Source organism: Tamandua tetradactyla, chromosome 5, assembly GCF_023851605.1.
Source record: "Tamandua tetradactyla isolate mTamTet1 chromosome 5, mTamTet1.pri, whole genome shotgun sequence".
Taxonomy (NCBI): domain Eukaryota; kingdom Metazoa; phylum Chordata; class Mammalia; order Pilosa; family Myrmecophagidae; genus Tamandua; species Tamandua tetradactyla.
This window is the reverse complement of record NC_135331.1, coordinates 38,832,604-38,846,535: the sequence shown is the minus strand read 5'-3', so window position 1 is coordinate 38,846,535 and position 13,932 is coordinate 38,832,604. Positions and strand designations below refer to the sequence as shown.

The 13,932-nt window shown below is 37.0% G+C and overlaps 1 protein-coding gene across 4 annotated transcripts in view; it reads left to right on the top strand.

Annotated features, from left to right (window-relative positions):
- The first annotated feature begins 697 nt into the window (after positions 1-697).
- PLSCR4 (phospholipid scramblase 4) overlaps positions 698-13,932 on the top strand; it is a 41,783-nt gene continuing 28,548 nt past the window's right edge. For 2 of the 4 annotated variants that reach the window (XM_077160734.1, XM_077160731.1), the window contains exons 1-2: positions 698-957; positions 1,476-1,524. The gene's annotated coding sequence lies outside the window, so the exon portion shown is untranslated. Of the gene's footprint in view, positions 958-1,374; positions 1,525-9,509; positions 9,600-13,932 lie in introns of those variants that run through there. The other 2 variants (XM_077160733.1, XM_077160732.1) reach the window with 2 other exon arrangements.

Here is a 13,932-nt window from a genome sequence, read left to right as displayed (position 1 = left end):
CCCAAACTTCTCCCACAGTGACCCACTGCCAAATTCTACTCCGAGTTTACTCTAATTTCTGTTTACTTCTAATGGATCTCAGGTTAGGGAACCTAAACCTGCAGTGTATTGCCTTCTCCCCATGGACCACTCCAAGCTCAAATACCATTAGTTTGAAAGAAACAGCTGTGCTTAACAACGCTAATTAACAAGTTGCATTTTCCTTCCAAGGTCAGAAAACACAGGCAACCGGCTCCCGCTCTCCTCTTTCCTAGCATTCCTGCCTTGCCCATTCCAAGATCAAATTGGCCTCCTTCAATCCTGTGAAAACGAAAACAAATGCTTGGGCCTTGGGCCTTGGGCCTGAGCGTTTCCTGCCAGCATTGTATTGCCAAGGCCAATTCTCCAAGCCAGGGGTCTGGGGGTGATGGCAAATGCAGATTTAAAAGGCTCCAGTGAAGAGAGTGGTTTTTATTTTCTGTCTCCATGCTCAGAAATCCTTCTGTAAGCAAAGCTGTTCCTCACAGCCAGAGCCTGTTTCTCCCTCGTTAAAGAGGGGGCTTCCTCTTATCTTTTTCGTTCATCTCATACTAGGGTTGTGACAATTTAGTTTCCTTCTTCATTCCCCTCCTATTTCTTTTATTTCTTTTTTTTTTTTTTTCATTTATAAACCGACTTCCACTGTGCCCCACCCCTTCCTGGATAACCCACCCCGGGGCCAGCTGTTTTCTAAGCGCAGGCTGGGCTGGAAGCCAGAGCCGGGCCGCGCACGCGCCAGGGGAAAGTGTCTGAACAAGAGGGTGCGCGGACCGGATTCCCGCGCCTCTCCCTCCGCTCTGCACTCTTGTTTTGTTTTTAATTTGAAACTCCTCTGCATCCTTCTCTCCTCCCTAGCTGCTTCCTCTATCGTAATTCTCGGCGGATAGCAACAGACCCCGGCCCCGCGTCGCCTGCGGCGAGCGTACTGCAGAGCTCGCGGTGAGTGGGACCGAGTTGGCGCGGGCGCTGCAACCTTGGGGCCAGGGACTTCGAGAAGAGTCCGGGGCCGCGGGACTGGTGGATGTTGGGGTAGCACCCTGGGCCCGCCCGCGGGTCCCGGCCTACTGAGACACACGCTCAGGTGGTTGCAGAAGTTTGGGGCGCACCGCGCGCGCATCTGCAGCCGGGCGCAGCGAGTTTTGCAGCGAGCCCTTCCAGCCCGGAGTAGTAATTGTCCAGTTGCCTAAGGGCACGGGTTTCCTTAGATCCCAGCGTCCGCAGCCGCGGCCCGGGAATGAAGGTTTTCGGTTGGGAAGACTTGTTTTGCCTGACGTCAAGCGCGCCCTCGGGAGAGGCGCTCGCACTTTACCCGGCCCCTCCCGGCCTCTTTTTAAAGTGTGTGCACCGTGCAGAAGGCGCGAGGCGCAGGGCAGCCCTCCCCACGGGCGCGTTTCGAGTACTCAGCTTTGTTTGTCATGACATCCCTCCTGACTTGTCCCCTCTTGAATCTCTCACAGGCATTTCCTCCGTGAAGTTTTCACGGACGCTGGCGAGGCCAATTCGGAGGTAAAAGCGGTTTTATAATCACTTCTTTTCATGCATGGGGCTGGGGAGGATTTCAGAGAAGACGTCTCTCAAGTCAATTCGAACAGACTGGGGGAGGTAATTTACTTGTGGGTATATCGTGCATTGTTTCGATAAAATTAAATAACGTGTCTATTTCAAGAGCTGAGATTTTAATTTCAAATTTCAAAGCACGTATTTAAAAGTGGAGCCACCAAAACAAGTACAGATGAAGATACCATGCACTAAAGTTGATTTCCCGTCTTCTTAATATAGTATGCATTCAGTGTTTAAATTGCATGGTACTATACTAGGAATAGATTAACTAATATTCATCCGTCCATCCATCTCTTGGGCGCCATGCTTAATAGTGGATCACGATCATCATTTTTATTAAATCTGGAAAAGACATTGTTAATGGTACCTGCAGTGAAATTAAGCAGAAGGCAAACTAACATTTTGGTTAGAAAGTAAGAAACATTATTACTTTTTACATGTGATGTGATTATGTATTGTGAATGTCCGCAGGAAACAAAAACTATCAAGAATAGTAAGAGAACTGAATAGTGGCCAACTGCTTTTCCCCATAACTTATAGATATTCTATACATAAACTAGAAAATTGAACAAAAATATCCTATTCAATATGGCTAGAAACAACACAAAACTTAAAGACCTACTTTTTTTAAAGTTTATATTTATATTAATAAAAGTTATAAAATTCACTAAGAGGGAAATGCTCTTAGGAACATATGAAAATATATTAAATGTATATGTACAAATAGTTGAAAAACAATAAAAATAAGTATCTTTTATAGAAAAGATACCATACTTTACGTAAGAAAGTATACATTAAATGTAATTCTAGCATAATTTTTTGTGGACAAGCAAACACTTGAGAATAGTTGGAATGATTTCAATAAAAAATATATTAGGGGCAGAGGCTTTGCTAGATAACAATGTGTTTTAAAACTATAGTGATTAAAAGACAATAGAGCAGAAAACCCAGGTTCGATTCCCAGTGCCTGCCCATGCAAAAAAAAAAAAAAGGACAATGGAATAGACCTAGGACCAACCCAATCAATGAAGCTGAAGAGAATGAGATCCAAGGATAAAAGGAAAGCTAGCATTTAATAAGGTAAACATTTTAAATCAGGCATGGGGAGAAAATGAACATTTAATAGATCATGCTTGGACAACCAACTATTATTTATTTGAAAAATTACTAATAAAGTTAGAGCTTTTCCTCGCTCAGAACACAGAAATGTAGTCTAGATATCTTACTAATTTAAATCTAAATTTGGGCAACCTATAAGTAAGAGAAATAAACCTAAATGAATATTGGTGCACATGGCTTGTGGGGAAGGCATTTTTAAGCATAATCCACAAACCAAGAACTCATTAAGGACTACATAAATTTTATTAACATTTACATGCAAAAAACAGACACAAATGAGAAAGCATTAATGGAAAAAGAGCTAATTTAGCCAATATAACTAGAACTCCTATAAACGACTTTTAGAATCAACATCACAGTTTGAAGATGGAAGAGTCAGTTCTCCACAAGAGAAACGCTAATAGTAAGCACAATAAAATCTCAGACTCACTAATTATAAGAGAAATGCACATTAAAATAAGATCATGTTTTACCTATTTTACTGATTTCAAGAATTTTATAAATGCAAAATGTTGATAATGTGAGGAAGGAAATTTACACTGTACTGTCTTGACATTAGACTGTCTTGCAACACCTGTGCCCTGGTGTACAAATAAAAAATGTGTTCAAAGATGTACACAGTAGGATTGTTTGTAATAGAGAAAATTGGAAACAGTTCTATAACGATTGATTAGAATTTGGTTACATAATTTATGGTATACCCATAAGATGGAATAATACATATTTAAAAACATTTGGTAGACCTAAATGTTCTACTATGAAAATATGTTCAAAGTTAAAAAAAAACAGACAAAAAACAAGCAAGGTGAAATTTATGTATATATACATATACATATACATATACATATATATATATATATATATACTATGATATTTTTGTAAATAGTAATTATATATACAAGTGTTTTGGTTTGCTAATACTGCTGGAAGGCAATATATCAGAAATGAATTGGGTTTTACAAAGGAGATATATTAAGTTACAAGTTTACAGTTCTAAGGCCATGAAAATGTCCTAATTAAGGCATCTACAAAAGCGTACCCTCGATCTAAAATGGCAGATCACTTTTGGGTTTTCTCTGTCTCGTGGGAAGGCACATAGTGACGTCTGCTGGCCCTTTGCTCCTGGGTTTCATTGCTTTCAGCTCCTAGTTCCGATGACCTCCTATCTGAGCTTCTGTGTTCTCTTTCAACTGCTTTCTTTGAAAATTCTTTCCTTTATCTCCTTCCCTGATATTGATTGTCATGATGTTTATTGTAGGCACAGAAGTGAAAGGGTTGCCCGATGTATTTCACAACCTGTTAACTTTTTTATTTTTTTAACATTTTTTTATTGTGAAATAGACACAAAAAAGCAATAAATTTCAACATACCTTGTAACAAGTAGTTATGGAACAGATTTCTTAGTTTGGTATGGGTTACAGTTCCACAATTTCTGGTTTTTCCTTCTAGTTTCTCCAAGACACTGAAGACAAGACAGAAATGTCAGTATATTGATTCAGCAGTCATACTCATTTGTTATATCCTGTCTTCTCTATTATACTCCTTCCCTTTAAATAACATATACATTTCAAAGTACATCACAACAAATAGTTGTAGAACAGATTTCACAGTTTGGTATGACTTACAATTCCTCAATATTAGGTTTTTATTTCTAGCTGCTCAAAGGTACTGGAGGCCAAAAGAAATATTAGTAAAGTGATTCAACACTTATTTGCTTTAACTGTTTTTATAAAAGAAAATACCGGAATGTTCATTTTTCCTTTTATTTCACTAACACTGAACTAAAATTTAATTTTATGTTTCTCAACTTTCAGGATTAAGGAGATATCTAAAAAGGGAAACATCTAAAGTTAGGCTACAGAACATAAAAAAAAACATTTAATCATAAAAATTGTAGTAAAGACAAGTGACACATTTTTAAATTAACATAATAAAAATTCCAATAACCTTCACATAAAATACTCAAGAAGAAAATAAGAAACACTATCATCCTGAAAAACGGACAGATGACAGCAGTCGGTTCACAGAAAAGGAGTTACATATAACTTTCAAGCATGTAAAAAATTCCCGTATGAAATGTAAAATAAAATCACAATATTTTTATCTGTCAGAATGTTAATGATAAATACTTTAATAAAACACTGTTACGAAGGCTGCTAGTTATAATGGGGAGTGCATATAGATTGAGTTCTTTCAGAGTGCTGTTTGACAAAATCTATCAAAACAAAACTTGAATCTAGCAATTTTGCTTCCAGGAATATATTCCACAAAAGTAGATACAGAGAGGGTGGGCCACGGTGGCTCAGCAGGTAAGAATGCTTGCCTGCCAAGCCCGAGGACCTGGGTTTGATTCCCGGTGCCTGCCCATGTAAAAGAAAAAAAAGTATATACAGAGATGCACAAAGAAGTGTATCTAAATTTATTTCAGCATTGTTGATAAAATAAATTTTGAAATAATTTAAATTTCCATCAAGTGACTGCTAAATAAATTATGGTGCAGCCATCAAAAAATATATGAGGTTTATATGCACTGAAATATAATCATCATGAAGACATTTTAATAAGTGAAAACAGATACAAAAATATATGTAGAAGGCGGGCAACGGTGGCTCAGTGGCACAGTTCTCGCCTGCCATGCCGGTGACCCAGGCTCTATTCCCAGTGCCTGACCATGCAAAAATAAATAAATAAATAAAACAACCAAAAGATATAATAAAAAATATATATATATATGTAGAAGAGCGCCATCTGTATTACAAGGTACATGTATTAGTTTATATGTACTTTAGAATTTCTCTTGGAAGACACACAAAAGAATCTTATTAGTGGTTGCCTTTGGAAATAGAAATAGGAGTTTGGGTGAGAGGGATCATCAGTTTTCATTATATAAGTGCTTTGTTATTGTTTGAATTTTTTGTGTGTTTGTCTGCAGATAACACCCATGGCAAAAATGTCTGTTGTAAGGTTTCCTATCAAAAGGAATTCATTATAGATCACATGACCTCCTATTTTATTACACTTCTTAATACTAGAAGACTAGCCAGATATAACACAATAAACCATTATCTGATAATCTTTCAGACAATGTAATTGGCATGGTAATGTTTCCTTAAATGTATTCTATAAATATTATGAGAACAGTTGTTCTTCCGATACTTTTTGTATGCCAAGTAACAAAAAACATTTCCTGTCTGAAAGCTAAAATCCAGAGACCTGATACTTCTCTTTAAGCCATTTAAACTACCTTAATATATTTAACAAAAGATGGATTGTGAAGATCACTTCTCCCCAGTTCAATGTCATGCCTATGTTGTAAAATAAAGCCAAGTAGTCAGCCTCCAAGGTCCTAAGCATTTGCTGAAAAGGAAATATTCTACCATACACACTTTGAAAGGAGTCATGCTGTGAATAAAATAAGCAAAATATTTATATTGATTACAACAAGGATAATAAAATCAATTAGATCTTGCCAAAATTTCCTTTGTTCATATGGAAAATCACTCATTCTCAAGTTTTTTAAAAGTAGAATCAACTTCATCCAAAGATATAACTAGATAAATATATGTTACATGTGTGGATATAATAATGAAAGATTCCGTGGAACATCTCTACTGCATATTTTATCCCATAGTAACCGAACTTGACTTCTCATGTGAGGGCAAAGCCTATATAATTGTTTTTCAGTAGGATTATTTCTCTAATTTCAACCCATGTGACAGCAACCTAATTAGGTGCCTGGTTGCAGAACAGAAATGGACTGAATTCTCCACAGTTGTTGAACTTTGCTCCACTCATATTGAACCTACTCAACTGTCCACATTCCTGGTAACCAAGAAGCTCATTTATCAACACTGTCCACCATGGAAGTCGAGAACTTGTCTTACGGTCTATAAAGAGAATTGAACTTGGAAGGGTCTACGTAAACCTTTCATCTTCAGTGAACTCAAGCCTTCTACATTTACTACAGGCGATTACTTTAGCAGTTCTGTTTCTTTTGTTTGTTTTTTCCAACTTTATATAGCTTACAAAAGCAGTTATACCTTTACTGTAGAAATCTGCAGGGTTTTTAAATATTTTTTAAACAAAATATCCACTTGCAAACATTTTATGGTTTTTACAAATCTGTTTGTGAGCATGCATTTTAAAGTATCATTCAAGGTTTCACAATCATGTGTTTACTTAACCATATTGCTACATTTTTAGTTTACCATTACTGCTGTTTCCTTTGTTCTTTCCTTAGAAATGCAATTTTTAGTAATTTATCCCTGCAAAAAATCTCTTATAGCATATTTTGAATCCTCCTTAGAACCTGATACAAAGGAAATTTACTTGATTTATAAGTAAGACTTGAGGGAAAATCTGTATTGTATTATAAATTGAATTTATTCAGTTATGGTTCCTATAGTAGATGGGTTTTTTATTTGAGTGGGAGAGGGATATAGAGCTGTAACTGAAGGAGGGTGTATCAGAAAGACATGGTAAATGTCTTCAAGCCTTGTATATTTAGGACAGGAGTTCCCCTTGACCAGTAGTTCTCAAACTCTGTTCCCTGAACCAGCATTATCTGTATCACTTGGTACCTTGTTAGAAATGCACATTCTTAGGCCTGGATTCAGACCTACTAAATCAGAAACTCCGGGGTGGGTTTCAGCAATCTGTGTTTTAACAAGCCCTCCAGGTGATTTTCCGGCCAATTAAATTTTGAGAACCATTGCTCTGGACATTTTCATTTGACTTAAGGCATATTTAGAATACAGGCATACTGCCTTGTTTTATCATGCTTTGCTTTCATTGCACGTCCCAGATATTGTGCTGTTTTGCAGATTGAAGGTTTTTGGCAACCCTGTGTTGTCCAAGTCTATCGCTGCTATTTTTTGAATAGCATGTGCTCACGTCATGTCTTTGTGTCAATTTTAAAACTCCTCACAATATGTCAAATATTTTCATTATTACTCTATCGATCTGTGATGAGTGATCTTTGATGATACTGTTGTAATTGTTTTGGGGCACCAGGAACTGTGCCCATAGAAGATAGCAAACTTAATTGATAAACGTTACAGGGCTCTTACACCACTTGCCAAGATGTGACTGCAAAAGAAAAGTTCTTGAAAGAAATTGAAAATGAACCCATGAATGAAAGGGAACAAAACAGCCTATTGCTCATATAGAGGAAGTTTTGTTGGTCTGAATTGACAATTAAACCAGCCACAACATTCCCTTAAGCCAAAGCCTAATCCAGAGCAAGGCCCTAACTCTTGCATTTTATGGAGGGTGAGAGAGGTGAGTAAACTGCAGAAGAAGGGTTGAAACTTAGCAGAGGTTAGTTCATGAGGTTGCCGTCTCCGTAGCATAAGCATGCAAGATGAAGCAGCAGGTGCTGCTGATGTAGAAGCTGCAGCAGGCGATCCAGAAGATCTAAGATAACTGATGAAGTCAGGTGCACAGATTTTCATGTAGATGAAACAGTATTCCACTGGAAGATGAAGCCAGTTAGGGCTTTCTTAGCTAGAGAAGAGAAATCAGTGCTTGGCTTCAGATCTTCAAAACAGGCTGATTCTCGTGTTAGGGGCTAATGCTGGTGACTTAAGTCTGTCCTCATTTATCGTTCTGAAAATCCAAGGGACCTCAAGAATTATGCTAAAAAAAAAACTCAGCCTGTGCGTAAATGGGACAATAAAGCCTGGATGACAACACCTGTTTAAAATATTATTTACTAAATATTTTAAGCCCACTTTTGAGAACTACTGCTCAGGAAAAAAAAAATGTTCCTTTTAAAATATTACTGCTCATTGAAAATGTATTTGATCCACCAAGAGCTCTGATGGAGAAAATGTCAAGATAAATGTTATTTTTGTGCCTTGTCATGTCCATTCCATAGCCCATGGAGCAAGGGGTCATTTTGATTTTAAGTCATTATTTAAGAAGTACATTTCATAAGGCTGTAGCTGCCAAGGATAGTGATTCTCTGATGGATTTGGGCAAAGTCAATTGAAAACTATCTGGAAAGGATTCGTAATTCTAAGATGCCTTTAAGAACACTCGTGATTCATAGATGAAGTTAAATTATCAACATTCATAGAAGTTTGGAAGAAGGTGATTTTAACATCCATGGATGACTTTGAGAGTTAGAATTCAGTGTAGGAAGTAAATGCAGAGGTGATGGAGATCGCAAGAGAACTGAATTAGAAGTTCTAGTTTGCTGGCTGCTGGGATGCAGTATACCAGAACTAGAATGGCTTCTAAAAGGGGAATTTAATAAGTTATGTGTTTATAGTTCTAAATCTATAAAATGTCCAACTAAGGCATCCAGGGAAAGATACCTTAATTCAAGGAAGACCAATGGGTCAGGAATACCTCTGTGGCTGGGTAGGTTCATGGCTGGTATCTGCTAGTCCCTTGTTCCTGGGCTCTCACACCTCTGGTCTCTGTTCCTCTTGGGGTGCTTCACCCTTGCTTTTCTAGGGCTGGCTTTCATCTCTTGGCTTCCTTTGGCTCTCTCCTGCCTTGCTTAACATCTCATGGCAACATCTAGTGGCCTCCAAGCATCTCCAGACATCTGTGTCTCAGTTCTCCACATGTCTGCATCTGTGTCAGCTCTGCTGTGAAGTTTCTGTTGGCTTTGAGGGTTCAGGCATTTCTGACTCTCTCCAAAATGTTTCCTCTTTTAAAGGATTCCAGTAAACTAATCAAGACCCACCTGGAATGGGTGGAGTCACATCTCCATCTAATCAAAGGTCACACCCACAATTGGGTGAGTCACATCTCTGTGGATATTAACTAATCAAAGGCTTCTACCTATAATGTTGAAACAGGATTAAAAGAAATGGTTGCTCCCACAAGATTGGATCAGGATTAAAACATGGCTTTAAAGGGTACATAATACTTCCAAACTGGAAGAGGAGGTAAGCTGATATTTTGGGAAAATTCATTGTAGAAACATTGTATGTCTCCTATCAATTATACCTTTTAAAAATGCATAGTATGCATAGTATGTCAGGTGGTGGCTCAGAGGCAGAATTCTCACTTGCCATGCCAGAGACCTGGGTTCAATTCCCGGAGCCTGCCCATGTAAAAAAAAAGAAAATAATAATGTGTAGTATGTCAAATAAGCTTGTATAAGAGTTACAGAAATAAAAAGAAAAAAATTACTTTTGATCCCACACTCCAAGAATGTATATTTGCTTGAAAAATATCTTCAGCAACTTGCTCCAATTTAAAAATTGGAACAAAAATACCCCTTTTATACTTGGTTACAGATGACATTAATTTTATTTCAATTTTATTATTTTGTATTTTAATGTTAGAGATTAATATAATTGCAAAGTATTTTAAATTTAATTTTTTCTATTACAAGAAATAAAGCATCTGCAAATTTGATTATGGCCCAGATTTTGTAAATCATTTCTCAAATTCTTTGAATCATTACTTTGGTAAAAGCTGTGTTTCCAAATTTGAATAATTAAATGTGCAGAGTAGAAAGCATTAATTCCTTTTTATTAGAAAAATAATCGCTTTATTCCCTCAGATTGGTTCTAGTGGCAGAGATAGGCCCTTATCCAAGGGAGGAATAATAGATATATTTGAACAGATTGTGACTTTACTGAGAAGGATGAGGACAATTTTGGAGGGCCTGCCTGTTCATAATGCAATTTCCTTTATGATATATATGGACAATATGTGCAGTGTTTTTGCAACACAGTTCATCACTGAGAAGAGTTGACTCCAATTGGACTTTTTTAAACATTTTTTATTGTGAAATAAATACACAAAAATTCAGTAAACTTCAAAGAACAAACTTCATAAGTTGCATTTCCTAATATAACATATATGGACAGCTTAAATGAATGCTATAAGTACATGGAACCTTGAGTAGGTCATGGGATTTTGTAGGTTTGCCCAGAGTTATGCCTTGATAAATGGCAGAATGATTTGAACAGTGAATAAAAATGTATTTGCCAAGTCCCCTTGGGGGAATGGTGAGAAAGGAGGAAAATTCAACTTCCGCAAGGGGAGAATTCTTGATATTCTCACAAGCAGTGGGGACAACCAAGGCAATAGGCTGAGCCCCCAATCTTGGGCTTTGTTCATATGAAATTTAACCCCACAAAGGATAGGCTAAGCCTACTTAAAATTAGGCCTAAGGGTCACCCCCAAGAGAACCTCTTTTGTTGCTCAGATGTGGCCTCTCCTTCCAGCCAGCACAACAAACTCACTGCCCTTGCCCTCTCTACATGGGGCATGACTTCCAGGGGTGTGGACCTTCCTGGCAACATGGAACAGAAATGCTAGAATGAGCTGGGTCTCAGCACCAAGGGATTGAGGAAACCTTCTCGACCAAAAGGGGAAAGAGCAAAATGAGACAAAATAAATAAATCTTTCATGGCTGAGAGATTCCAAACACAGATGAGAGGTTATCCTGGAGGTTATTCTTACACATAATATAGATATCACCTTTTTAGTTAAGATGTAATGGAGAGGCTGGAGGGAACTGCCTGAAAATGTAGAGCTGTGTTCCAGTAGCCATGTTTCTTGAAGATGGTTGTATAATGATATAGCTTTCACAACATGACTGTGTGATTGTGAAAACCTTATGTCTGATGCTCCTTTTATCCACCTTATCAATAGACAAGTAAAACATATGGATTAAAAATAAATAAATAATGGGTGAACAAATGTTAAAATAAATTTAGTGGATTGAAATGCTGGTGATCGGTGAGGGGGAAGGGTAGGGGGTATGCTATGTACAAGTGTTTTTTTTCTTTTTATTTCTTTTTCTGAATTGATGCAGATGTTCTGAGAGGTGATCATGGTGATGAATATACAACTCTGTGATGACATTGTGAGTTATTGATTATATACCAAGAATAGAATGACCATATGGTAAGAATGTTTGTGTTTGTACATTGTTAGGTTTAGAAAAGAAAACGGGCATTGACAGTATGGGATGGGCAGGTGGAACGGGTTGATGTTCCGGAGACTGGCCGTTCTGGGTTTCGGGACTTATGTGGCCTAGGGAACATCTGAAGGTCTTCCGCTTATGAAGAGTAAACTTAGTGCATAAAACTTTTGTGGGATCTCCGATAGAGGACTGGGTGTTCTTTACAGTTAATAGGAAAGATGTTGGTTGCGGTTTGGCAAGCCATGGCAATTCAACAATATCTAGCTGAAGCTTGTGTAAGAATAGCTTCCAAAATAGCTTCTCTTAGCCACCGATACCTTATTTTGTGACATGTATTTTCCCCCATTTTGGTTAGGAAGGCATTGCCAGTCCCAAAGTGCCAGGGCCAGTCTCGTCTCTGGAAGTCATGTCCCATGTTGCTAGGGAGATTCACACCTCTGGACATCAAGTCCCATGTAGCGGTGAGGGGGGTGATGATTTTACTCATGGAGTTGGGCTTAGAAAGAGGCCACCTTTGAGCAACAAAAGAGGTTCTCTGGAAATAACTCTTAAGCATAACTATAGGTAGGCTTTACTTCTATGCTCAGAGATAAGTTTCATAAGAGCAAGCCTCAATATCAAGGGCTTGGCCTATTCACTTAGGAGTCCCTAGTGTTTGAGGGAGTATTAGGGGTTTTAGGTGGGAAAGTTTGATAGTTCCATATTTTTTCTCCAGTCCCTCAAGTGACCTTGGCAATACTTTTTTTTTTTAACATTTTTTTACGTGAAATATAACATATACAAAAAATACGTCTTAACAAGTAGCTACAGAACAGATTTCAAAGTTTGGTATGGATTACAGTTCCACAGTTTCTAGGTTTTCCTTCTAGCTACTCCAAGACACTTAAGACTAAAATCAGCTGGACTCAATATATTATCAATTCAGTAGCCTGTTTTATCAAAACACGCTGTCCAGCCTTGACACTGATAAATTTACTATACTGTAATGATGATTTTTAAGGAAGGAAGGAAATCTTCTGTTAATATTTTTAATGGTTCTGTAAATTTAGATGATTAATATAAATCGGTGAGTTTGCAAGTAGAGAATAAGGGTTGGTAAAGTTAATAGTTCAACTGTACTGAGAAATTACAGTAACCGTAGTTGGAGTACATCCAGTATGACATGTCTATCTTGAGAAAATTGTTGTATGAATTTCTTTGAGTTGGTAAGACACTTGGAAATATACATATTCCTCGAGTGTTCACCACAGTTTCCCATTTCCTTTGCAAGTTCCTCTTTAAACCCATAGATTATTTAGGAGTATGTTATTTTATTTCTAAGCATTTGGATATTTTCTTGTTATTCTCCAGTAAGTGATTCCTAAATAAAATTGCCTTGTGACCAGAGAATAAGCTTTGTATGATTTCAGTTCTTTATATGACACAGAATATGATCTGTCTGGATGAAGTTTCCATGTACTGGAATTAGTGGGTATACTGATAGTGAGTGTAATATTCTGTAAATATCAGTTTTAGTTGATGGTGATGTTCAGTTCTTCAGTGTTCTTGCTGATTGTCTCTCTATTGGTTGGATGGATTTTGTGGATTCCTTAGGAGTTTCTATGTACAGATTGTATTTTACTCCTGTGAACGTAAGCAATTTTACTTCATTTCCAATCCAGATGCCTTTTATTTCTTATTTATTTGGTAATTGCCTTGGCCAGAACCTTCATCGCAATGTTGAATAGATGCAGTGAGAGCAGACATTGTTGTCTTGTTCTTGGTTTTAGGGGAAAGCTTTCAATCTTTGTCTGTTGAATTCAAACTCTATTCTATTTCTAGATTGTTGGGTTGTTTTTTTTATCATGAAAGAGTGTTGGATTCTGTCAAATACTTTTTTCAGCCTCTATGAAGATGATTATGTGGTTTTTGTCTTTTGTTTTATAAAAATAAAATTATTTTTATAAATAGTGTTAAATATAAAATAAATATAGTGTAAATATATAAATATAGTGTAAATATAAAATTTATTTTATAAATAGTGTTATTTATAAAATAAAGGACAAAACCACATAATCATCTTCATAGAGAGTACATACCTTGATTGATATTTGTATGCTTAACCTACTTTTTATTCCTGGGGTAAATGTTTTTTGGTCACGGTTGTATTAACCTTTTTATGTTACTAGATTCTGTTTGCTAATAATTAGATGAGCACTTTTGCAACTATATACATAAGAATTTTGGTCTGTTGTTTTCTTTTCCTGTGATGAGAAATGTTTACACTCGTGTTTTGTGGAGGAGTTTGTGAAGGATGGGCATTTATTCCTTATTAAGTATTTGGTAGAATTTACTGG